Below are 12,031 nucleotides of genomic sequence, written 5' to 3' on the forward strand. Positions count from 1 at the left end.
TAATAGATGTCAATTATACAAGGATTTTTGCTGTTTGCAGGCTGCTCCGGTCACTATTCGCGGGGTCCACTGTATAGAAATCTAAATTGTAGTGATATTCATTTTTATTTTGTCCTCATTAGCATACTTGGTTTTGGAGTACAACGGATTCTCGAAGTTCGAACGTATTAGAACTCATACAAAAAATCTGAGTAAAAAAAATGCCTTGGAGTTTGACCACCCAAGAAAAGGCGAACATGTCTTGAACGGGTAACCGAGAGATGCTGTATGCTCACGTCACAGGAGTCGAGACAAGGCGCTGCTTATGACAAGTCAGCGCGTGAACACTCCCGGAGATGCTCTGTACATTTGCAAATGCATTTTCATTTTTTGATGACAATTCTCTTTACCATGGACCCAAAGAAAGACAGTGCCAGTGACAGCAAAAAAACAAAATAGAAAGTGTTGCGAACCACAGTGGATTTAAGGAAGGAGATAATCACGATGCTGTATCTATTGTGACTACTTACGTAAATACTGGCACAAGGACCCCTTAGCTGTTCAACAATGTGCCTGACGTTAAACGGCACATGCATGATCCCTTAGTAGTCTAACAATTTGCCCCATGTAAAACACACAAACTCAGCACTGAACTAAAGCAAGCATTAACATAGCAATAATGAGGAATTTAAAACAGTGCATTTTTCATTTACTGATGCCATTACACCACAAAAAGGTATTTTTATTCTTAAAATACTGTACAGGGTGTACATGCTTTTAAATAAATGGAAATTAAATTAAATCAGAAATAAATGAAAATAGAATTGTACTGTTTTGGGAGCTTTGGAACGGATTAATTGTATTTACATAATTTCCTATGGGGGAAAAATGTAGGAGTGGATGGGTAGAGGGAAGTCTGGGATTCCCTCCTAAAGCTGCTGCCCCTGCGACCCGAACACGGATAAGCGGTAGTAAATGGATGGTCGGTTGGATGGGAAAAAATGTTTCAGAGGTTGAACAAATCAGACTTTGAACTTCAGAGAAATTAATTATGTTCAAACTTCGAGGTACCACTGTAATTCAAAGTAATCCCAAGTAATCAAGTTTAATTAATTTAGTAATGTAATCCAAGTGCCATAATATTAATAAAAAAATATAAACTGGTAACTAGTAACTGAATGTTTTAAAAGAAACCTTCTTAACCCTTTAAAACTTTCTTTAATTTTTTTTTTTTTTGGGGGGGGGCGTATGTATCAAAAGAACTAGTGGTATCGGTCATTGGTATCAGTATTGGTGACTACTCAAGAGTTGCGTAGTCATAGTGGTATCGGTCTGGAAAAAACAGTGGTATCGAATATCCCTAGTAAAATAGGGTAAATAAATAAATAGATTGATGAATAAATAAATGAGTAGCTAAATAAATATCTAAATAAATCATATTCATATCATATTATTTCGATACAAGTTTATAAAAATAAACATTGCACCTTATAACATTTGTTAAAATCTTGGCAGTTGTAGGTCTATAATAATGTATACTGTATATACAAAGAGAACTCAAATTTTATAATAGTTATTCTCTTTATCTGCTAGATCAAATGTATTATACTGTATGTTAGTCAAATACATAAAAGAAGAAGGTGCAGAATTAGTATTTGACTACCTGGTTCATGATGGGCATCCACGGGGAAATACCTTCCTCAAAGTTTTCTTTCTTTCTTGCTTTTCTTTTCTTTTTTTTATACATTGACAGCATATCATTAATACAACTCACTGAATATTCATTAAACACCAGCTAACGCTGCCATTCTGTGTGCCTGTAAATCTAGCACATGAAAGCGAAACACTATTCAGAATTATGACTTATTTTCTTTCTGCTGCATCGGTGAGGTGCTACCAGATGTTTGATCCAGTGGATGAAACAAACGCTGCTCTTTTGATGTGAGGCATTTACTGTCAGGGCTAATGGAACGCTGCCTGAGCTCACCCAGACCCCTAACAAACCTGCCAAACTTAGTTCCTTCCTTTCTCTTTAATTGAATTGGGTTCCTTTCTCAGGTTGCACACTACTGTACTCTTATGTCCTTTATACATAGTACATAACTTAATTTTAAATGCATACATAAATATAAAGTTAGCTTTTTATAGTTTTTCCACATTTAAAGCAAATGTCCCATGTTTTTATAAATTTAGTAGTTTAGTAGTTTAGGAGTGGTACTGTCACTTACCTACGACACAGGTTGGCATGGGTTCACTTCCCCGCCTGGGAGACCATGTTTGTATGTTTGCGTGTTTGTGTGAGTGAATGCAAAATATATATATATATAAAAAAAAAAAAATCTAGGCATCCACTTGTGTGTGAAGAGTCTAATATGCACCCCCCATTTGATTGAAAATGGTTAGATCCACCTCGACCCCTCCCCTGTATGGCAAGCCCTTTGAGCATTTATTCCACATCCTTGATATCAGACAGTAGTGTTTCTCACTAGTGCAGTCTTTGCCAGCACTAGTTGGACAATTAGCCACACTAGCTATGCACTTTGTCATACTAGTTGCACAGAAACTCTGACTAGTCACTCATTTTCAGCAACATGTTAATTAGTCAAACGTGAATTCTTCTCACTAGTGACATGTGTCCTATGATTTCCTTGCACTAGTTAGGCTGTGGGAGCTGAAACATCCACTAGTTAACTAGTGAAAGAAAAAACACTGACAAGTTAACAAGTGAATGGTTCTTGAAGTCTACATGTTGAACTAGTGACACGCAATTGTTTTACTAGTAAACTAGTGATGCCCCAAATATCCACTTGTTACACTAGTGAGACATTTTGACTGAACTAGGTCAACTAGTGAGGTCCAAAACGTTCACTAGTAGAACTAGTGGATGCCAACATGCTCACTAGTAAACTAGTTACACTCCAAAAATTAATGAGGAGGTGGGGCCGACGTGCGTCCAGGATTCCTATTGGCTCTGCAGTTAAAATACACCAATCAAGATTCAGATTTTGTCATTATCCCACCCCCTTTACTTGCACGTTTTACACTAGTTTACAAGTTGTCCTGAGGAATTGGAGCTTGTTAGCATGTGGATGCTTATTACGGATACATGTTAACTAGTGAATGCAGAAACCCAGACTACACAACTACTTGCATCTATTTGGACCTTACAAGCTAACTAGTGAGGCTCAAAATGTTCACTAGTTAACTGGTAAATGCAGAGATATCCACTAGTTACACAAGTTGGGGTCTTTATGATGCCACTTGTTAACTAGTGAAACACGTGTTTTCCTACAAGTAAACTATCTGCGTACAGAGTGAGTAACTAGTAAACTAGTGACACATATTTTCTGATCACTAGTTTACTAGTAGAAGGTATTTTGTCTCACGTGTCGGCCTCAAGACTGAACTTGTACAGACTTTGACTGTGCAAGTTTCACACAAATGCTCACAAGCTGGCATGTGCACACAACTACTTAACCAGTGAAAATAATTACATTTTACTTGTTGACATGTTTGCCAGTTACAACACTTCACAAGTTCACTAGATGTGCGCACATGTCAGCTAGTAAGCATTTTTGTTAAACTAGTATGATGTAAAAGACGCCTATTATACTAGAAACATCAACTAGTGCAACAAAATTCACTACATGTTAGATATTTGTTGTACTCGTTGGGCACAGTTGCTTACCAGTGCTACATAAGGGTCCACTAGTTAAAAGACATGCCCAACATGTAGGAAAAATGTCTGACGTGTTCTGTCAAATCTTGTACAAGTTCATTTCTTGGTCTGACTTGTGAAAGAAAATGCCTTCCACTAGTTAACTAGTTAAAGTTAACTAGTTAAATAAACATCAGTGTCACTTGTTAACTAGTGACTCAGTCGGGATGTAACTAGCTTGCAAGAGAGAAATCAAGTGATTCACTAGTTAACAAGTGAGGTCAAAACGAGCCCAACTAGTGCCACAAGTGGGTATATTTGCGTTTACTTGTTCACTAGATCACATTTTGTACCTCACTAGTCAGCTAGTAAGGTTGTGAAGATCCCAACTAGTGTAACTAGTGGACATTCTATGCCTTCCTAGTTAACTAGTAATCAATTTTAAACCTTACAAGTGAACCACTAAGGTAAGAAAAAACGCAACTGGTGATACCAGTGGACATTTGGCCCTTACATGTCAACATGCAAAATGCAACAATAGACCGTAGACGTCTTGAATGCGACTCAAACGCCAACACGTTCACTAGTGGACTGCATGCAAATGTAGCAGGCGGGACAAGAACTTTGATTGGTCGGTATTCAAATTAGATGTCTTGAAGCTTTAACTCTTAAGTGCCTGGACCGCAATAAATGTAAAGAAAATCAACTGTATTTACAAAAAACAAACAAAACAACAACAACACATGCTTAATTCATCTCGCCCCTACCAGTAAACTAAATAAGCATTATGGCTGTTTTCAGTTTGTTTTATTTTTAAATAACTGGATAAGTACTTTTGCACTGTATTGATACAGTGCAGTATACAGGCATGGACAAAGAGTGACCAGTGGGTGGCAGTATGCGTATCCAACAAAGTTATTTGGCAGGCCTCCTGCTGATTGCTGACATGAGCGGGTCTTCACCTGAATCTGCCTCAGAAAGTGGATTTGATGAAGTTATTAGTCGCGTCTGGAATGCACTAGATGTTGCAAGACGAGAACTGACGGCGCAGATGAATGGAAACAACTTATTGCGAGCCACAAGGAACACATTTCGGAGACGCAGAAGAGCACGCACGACGACAGGTTGGCTAACTTTTTCACATGGCTAATTCAATTAGTGCTACTTACAGCTAGCCGGCTAGCTACTCTAAGACTGTCTGTCAATTAGGGGTGGGTGATATTGCCTAAAAATAATGGCACGATATTTCAAAGAAATTTGCGGTGACGGTGTTTTAGGGGCAAAAAAAGCAGTCTTGAGCCATGGAACTGATTCTTTAGTGGACCAGTATTTGATTAATTTGCAACATTTGGCGTGAAAAAAAAAAGTGTTCTTTTGAAGATTCTTGAGTACATGTTTAAGAATGTTCATCGCCCACCCCAGATGGTCGTCACGGAACTTAAATGTATTTATTTTTTACCCCACGTCCCATAATCTACTGTATTTGTATAGTTTCATGATGAGATTACGATACCCCATTTTGCCAAATGTGCTACTGATAATTGCATCTCATTAACACATTCTTATTAATACAGGAACAAATGGAATCTGGAGAGTAAGGCTCTTTCTGTTGCCAAATGCTGATCATCTCGCTGTTCCATCGGCTTCACAATCCTGTCAACTAACCAGAATTGGTTTGGGTAATGCACACATTATTGATTTGCACAGTGAGATTGCATTTGTGTTTTATTTTTTGTGTATGCAGAAAATCTATGTGTATTATTGCTTCGTTGGTTGTGCAGTATTGTAGCGTAAAAAACAAAACAAAAAGTAAGTGCTTTTTAAAAAAAAATATTAACTACATTCTGGCAGCTTTATGCCAGTGTTGTTTTTATCATGAGGTATCCTCTTGCACAAACACAGACATAACAAACTTTTGCATACACGCATTATAACAAATCAAATTATAAATAAAAAATAGCACAATTAGATAGATAGACAGATTTAAAAAATGTATAAACTTGTTGAACCAGTACTGAAATAATATTGTTAGATTTTTTTTAAAATTATTATTGTTTTCCAGGGACCCCAAGTCATGAGCTACTACTAGGGGCAACCTCCTCTCGATGTTTTGTGCAGTTATCATGGACTCTTCCAGAGTTTAATAACTACATTTGCCAAAGCTTCCCCTCTGTTAGCCTAAACGTAGTTGGCTTTCACCTGGCAAGAGCTGACAAATCGAGGCTTCTGAGTAAAATTCAGGCCAATACTTCAGGACAATACTTCAGGACCTCAGAAAAGCAGTTGGCAGAAGCAGATTATATATTCTTCCCCAGACAAATATTCCACTGCCAATAGAGGTTAGTGTTTGTCTTTGTATTGATCAAACATTCCTTTTTTTATATTAGCGTAGTGACTTACTAAGACAGTTTGTATTGTCGATTTAGATCACTGAATCTGAAAGGACACCAGAGACAATTGCTTCTTCCACTGCTACCACAACAGCCGGCAGACCGGAACCGGAAGTCTCGCACAATAATCAATCTCAATCCCTTTCATCATCAGATCTCGGATCTCTAGCCTCAACTGCAGTCCCTCAGGTCATGCTCTCTACTTCCTGGAGTACCAATACACTTGCCATTTGTCACATCTAACAGCAATTCTACATTATAATAATATATATATTTATTTTAATCTAAAGAAACAGAATTTTGATATTTATTTGATTTGAATTTACAGGTTTTTCCTATTTCTAAAAAAATATATTTAATTTTCAAAAATAGACTGTTTTTACCTGAATGCAAAAATAACATAAAATCTCTGTAACTCTGACACAACATTTCACAACTTGATATTTCTGTTGTTTTACAGAAAAACGTATTAGTAATGCATATATTTATTGTTAAAATAGGTTCACAAATAAATCGTAATTCCTCAAATATTTGTCTGTTATTTAAGGTAATAACCTCTCAAATTTATGCAACTTTAAAACCCTTTAAAAATGACAGACATTTACAATTTCTGAGAAATTAATACTAAAAATGTATAATTGTACGATAAATTCTTAATTAGCTGACTAGATGGTAGCATTCATTGACATTGTATTAACATTTATTTTGAAAGGACATCTAAAGAGGCATAGGGAAAGGGGAAAATATGAGAGGATAAATAATATGCAAAGCAAATAATTGCAATTGATTTAGGGATGCCATGGGGCATCAGCACTACCAACTAAGTATACATTTCATGTGATCTAAAATTGCTAAAAACAGCAGCGACATGGTTCAGTGGTAAAGTTGTTGGCTAGTATCCATTAAATTGTGGGTTTGATCCCCTTTGTGACCATAATGAAGTATCCTTGAGCAATATACTGAACTCCTGATCCTGCATCATCAGAAGGTGAATGAGTAGTCAAAATGTAAAGCTGTTTGAGGGCATCATAAGGTGGAAAAGTGCTATATACGGTAAAGGAATTGCAGTACCGTAATGTAAATTGTTGAAATTTTAAACTGAATATCTAGTTTTTCAACAGTTTTTTTTTACATGTTTTGGAAGCTGAATCGCATAATTTTTTGTCATAGCCTATACTGTTAGGGTGACTTTTTTTTAACAATCCAATAAAACCAAGTGTGATGGAAGAAACATATTTTGTTCATAGTAATTGAAACCTTAAAACATGCCATTTACAATCAAACAATGATGGAATCCCAGCTATCCCAGCTGAGCTGTTGCAGCGGTCAATGAGGAATCTCGACAGCAGATTTCAATGGATTTGTACAGGAGGATGTTATCTCCAGGATGTAATAAAAAGAAAAAAAATCCAAGTATTGTTTCTTAAATGGCGTGTTTTATGAGAAATAATAAATTTATGTTATTTGACTATTTTTTTGGTGCTGGGAAATTCCAGTTTTTATTTATTTATTATTATTTTTACAGTGTAGTGCAAGTTCCCAGTCTTTGCCTACTTGCATGGACAATGAAGGAAGTGCACCAAGGACAGACTTCAGCGCAGTACTCGTAAGTATTTGTAAACCATACTGTATTTTGTGTGTACTTGATAATTCAGACTGAAGAAAATGGTGGTCTAAATGTTAATGATTTGGGTTTGGAAGAAGGGATGCACGATAATGTCGGTGTCCGATTATTAAAGACAATTATTGCTAAACCAGATAATGAAAAAATCCGCTGATGGTTATCAGCAATTATCAATCAATTTGACATATAGATAAACCAGATAATAAAGAAATCCGCCAATATTAATATCATGTCACGTTGCTCCATCTGTTGTGGTTGTGCCCAACTCCTCAACCACTCCCCTCTTCTATGGTAGTGTCGCATATTTGTCACATCGTAATGCGCACGACCTCGTGTTCACAGAAGATGCATTATGGCGACATGGCAGTCGCCATTGTGGGCTTTCTTTATTGTGTCTCCCAAAAATGTTACCCTTACAGTTTTTTGTTGCAATTTTTAAACATGACTGTTTTGTTTTGGCAAACTCAAAATGGATTACTGGTTGTCTGAAACAGAGATATCAAGAAAATTCAGCTATATGGTGCTTTACACAATGTTTCATTGTATTTGTAGTATGTTAGAATTATAGTAGGACTCACACGCAAGTTAATTTTGGAAACAATTATCAACTTACTTATTGGTTATCGACACTTTCTAAATTATTGGTTTATCGGTATTGTTTGAAAATAGCATTATTTTGCATTTCTATTTGGAAGTCACCCTTTCTGTGTACACCTCAATAGAAAAGAGCTGAATGTAAGTACGAATGTAACTCTTTCCAACAGGAGTCAAGTTTGGATCCTGCACAGTGGCTCAATGCTGGGACCCCAGATGTGATGATAAATAATCAGTCATATTGAGCATGTTCTAGAAATATGACTATAGGCTTTATCATTTTATGCCATCGTCACATGCACCATGTCTATTTTTCAAGGTCTTCTACAGAGCAACATGTTTGAAACCTATGAACAGGTATTTCGTAGGTTTAGAAACAGGAGCCACATGTTACATTGTATTCTATTCAATGTCAATTCTGTCCTCAACACTTGTGCTGTGCTCTTGCTGTATACTGTATATTGACAGAGAGCTAAACATCCCTCTCTTATCGATTATGCCGGACAACACAAAGTTTGTCCTTACGATAGTTATTAAACTATATGACAAATACAGAAAACAAAGGAGTAGTCAAAATTTCTGTGAAAAAAAAGGCTGAATGCACAATAAATGAGATACACATGCATAAATGAAATCTCAGTACATCTAGCTAAATCACAATGTAGTACTTGTATAATACAAACGGTTTAGGTCTCCGGTATTCCTGTGTGTAATTATGACTTGTGTAATCATATTTTGTAGGACTCCTGCCAATGACTTTTTATGATACTGAAGAAGATGGGGGAGATGATGACATCATTGCAGATCCTTTTGAAAATGACAGTCCTCCAGTAAGTTATAACTTTTTAAACAGAGTATTGGGAAAAATGTTAATTTTTTTCAGTAGTCGTTTTTGACTGCATTTAAAAAAAATTATGAATGAATGATTTTGCCACTTTCTACCAGTGTTTCTGCCATTCATTTCTAATGTACTGTTCTTTTCATATATATTAGGAAGAAGTGGATCTTGCCACTATCTTGAGGACTTATCACGAGGATCACATTTCTGGCACTATGGCATCCACCATTTGTATCAGGAGGAGTAAGCTTCTAGAGAGTGCCATTAAAGCACTCTCTAGAGTGAGTTTTTGTTGGAGCCAACCACCACACATTGAGTTTGTAGGAGAAGATGCAGATGATATGGGGGGACCACAGCGTGAATTTTTCAGGTCTGAATGCCAATACCATTTTATACATATTTTGTAAACATTTATTCTGGTGAACAGTATACTGTATATTTATAAGTAATATTTTGTAATAACTTTAATCTGTGATTGTTATATTGTTTATTGCTCGTTTGTTAGCTCTAAAAATCATATGTCAAACACGTCTTACCTGATTAAAAACAAAAAAATACTTTGTATGTTTGTCACTTATAAGCTACTTATATTTTCTTTACTATTGAAGATGTGAAACCAGAAGATGAAAATGGAAGAGCCTCCTCCGTTCCTGAGGTGGTGCAGGCCCACAAGGATCTGTCTCAGAGTCTGTTCCACATTAACTGTTTTTAACTGAACTGCAAAAGGCTTTATTGTTGATGGGAAAATTGTCGAAAATTCATATGCAGTTTTTTTTTAAATAAATAAAAGAGAAACTGCTTGGAACAAGAATGTATTTTTATTTGTGACATAAACAAATCTAATGTCTATTTGGACCAATCTGCAACTTCCTTGATTGCCCACTAGACCGCAACTTTGAGAGCCTGCAAGAAGATGTCCTGACCAGATTTGAAGGAATAAGAGGTTGGATTTATTTGCTGTAGTGCAGCAAGTCTTTCCTCTGACAAAGAGCATTGGATGGCACATACGATGATTCCGTGCACTGTTCACTGCCATGGTCCAAAGGGAGGGGCTCTTCATATTGATGAATCTGGAATGTCTAATGAATGAATTAATTAAAGCGACAGTAACTCCTAAGAAAATGAAAATTTACTGATATAAAGATTTATAAAGGTCACAATATACTTTCTTTTCCCCAAATTAGCATCTGTCAAAAGGTCGGAAGTTATCACAGTGGATTAAAAAGAAAAATCTTGGACGATGTTTTACACAAAATTATATACACTACTCACAAAAAGTTAGGGATATTTGGCTTTTGGGTGAAATTTCAGGACAAGCCTAAAATGCATTCAAACCTTCACAGGTTAACTTAATGTGACCTTCCCTATGCTTTTGAATGCACATGTTCAACTGTCAAATGTTTCAGTACTTTTTGCACAAGTTTCTGTTCTCTGAGAAGGAGCTTAGTGGCAAAATTCACAAACGACATTGCTCCAGCTCATGGAGGTGGCATCATCAGGGAACGGCTGTTGGAACTGGTGTACCTCAAATGGAATGGCCTGCACTTTCTCCAGACCTGAATCCTATTGAAAAGCTGTGGGATCAGCAGAGTCGCCGTATTGAGGCTGGAGACTCCAAAACCTCAATGCCCTTCAATTAGAGTGGGATGCCATGCCTCAGCAGACAATTAGTCGACTTGAGAACAGCATGAGATGTCGTTGTCAAGCTGTAATTAATGCTCAAGGGCACATGGTGAATTATTGAGATGTTGAAATTTCTGGTTGTGGGGTACCCACCATTGCTGTTATTTTTTGTTTCAATCAATTGTTTGAGATGACGAAATCACCAGTGCATCGTTCTACTTAGAGAGGGATTCCAGTGTGGTGGAACCACTCAAAATGTCCTACATTTATGTATTGATATCATTGTAGCTTGAACTTTTTACATTTTCCATAAATTTCACCTGAAAGACAAATATCCCTAACTTTTTGTGAGTAGTGTATATATAATTATTCTGTTTGAATATATGTATTTGCTTTATTCTCGTGACTGGTTACTTTGTAGATTCTCAATGAAGGCATCAAAACTATGTATGAACTGATGTGGAGTTATGTACTTAAAAATATATATATTTTATATTAGATATTCTTTCAAATAGCCATCCTTTGCTCTGGTTTCTTTTCTGCATACTCTTACCTCTGGAAACTCCTTAAAGACTATTGGAAAACCTTTTCAGGTGACTACCTTTTGAAGCTCATCGAGAGAATGCCAAGAATGTGCAAAAAAGTAATCAGAGAAAAGGGTGGCTTTTTATTTGTGTTTATTTTATTATTTTTACATAACTCCACATGTGTTTGTTAGTTGTGAGAATCTACAATGTACTGTATATGGTCATGAAAAATAATCAAATGTATTGAGTGAGAAGGTGTGTCCAAACTTTTGGCCTGTATTGTATATATATGTTTTAAAATACCTGTGTCATTATATATGTAATGTCATCCTAACAGGAATTGGTTGTTAACTGATGACATTTCGACAAGCTTATATTCTTTAAGCTGGAGCATATCCTACCTGCTTTGAGCAAGTGCTGTGGTCCAGGACTAGCCAGTAAATCACATGAAAGAAATTTGGTTGGATACCTGGGTTGGTGTAGTGTCCTGTAGAACTGGTCCGGTCCTAGGATAGCAAACTTTTAATTTTTAATGATTTATTGAAATCAGCAGTAATAGTCTAAATTTCAAATTACTTTTATTTTAAAATGTAACATCAGATTTTGGTCAAAGTGCTTTTTTCATTGAACACCTGGGGTGGTGCAGTGTCCTGTAGAACTGGTCCGGGTCCTGGCCACAAACCTTGACTTTTTTAAGGATTTTTTGTGGTGTTGAGTAGCTTTTATTTTGAAGGTGGTCAACGCAGGGGCTTTTCGGTATGTTACTGTAATGCACAGTATGGGTTCTTTGCACAAATC

At 36.4% G+C, this 12,031-nt stretch overlaps 1 protein-coding gene and 1 long non-coding RNA gene across 6 annotated transcripts in view; one reads left to right on the forward strand and one right to left on the reverse strand.

The window, feature by feature from the left end:
- The window catches only part of sorcs1 (sortilin-related VPS10 domain containing receptor 1), a 258,319-nt gene that overhangs the window by 109,546 nt on the left and 136,742 nt on the right, over positions 1 to 12,031 (reverse strand). The window lies entirely within an intron of this gene.
- On the forward strand, positions 8,901 to 9,806 carry LOC144054873 (uncharacterized). Its single transcript, XR_013294730.1, has 3 exons — positions 8,901 to 9,075; positions 9,239 to 9,453; positions 9,692 to 9,806. It is a non-coding gene; the product is annotated as an uncharacterized LOC144054873 (long non-coding RNA).

Source organism: Vanacampus margaritifer, chromosome 7 (assembly GCF_051991255.1).
Source record: "Vanacampus margaritifer isolate UIUO_Vmar chromosome 7, RoL_Vmar_1.0, whole genome shotgun sequence".
Taxonomy (NCBI): Eukaryota; Metazoa; Chordata; class Actinopteri; order Syngnathiformes; family Syngnathidae; genus Vanacampus; species Vanacampus margaritifer.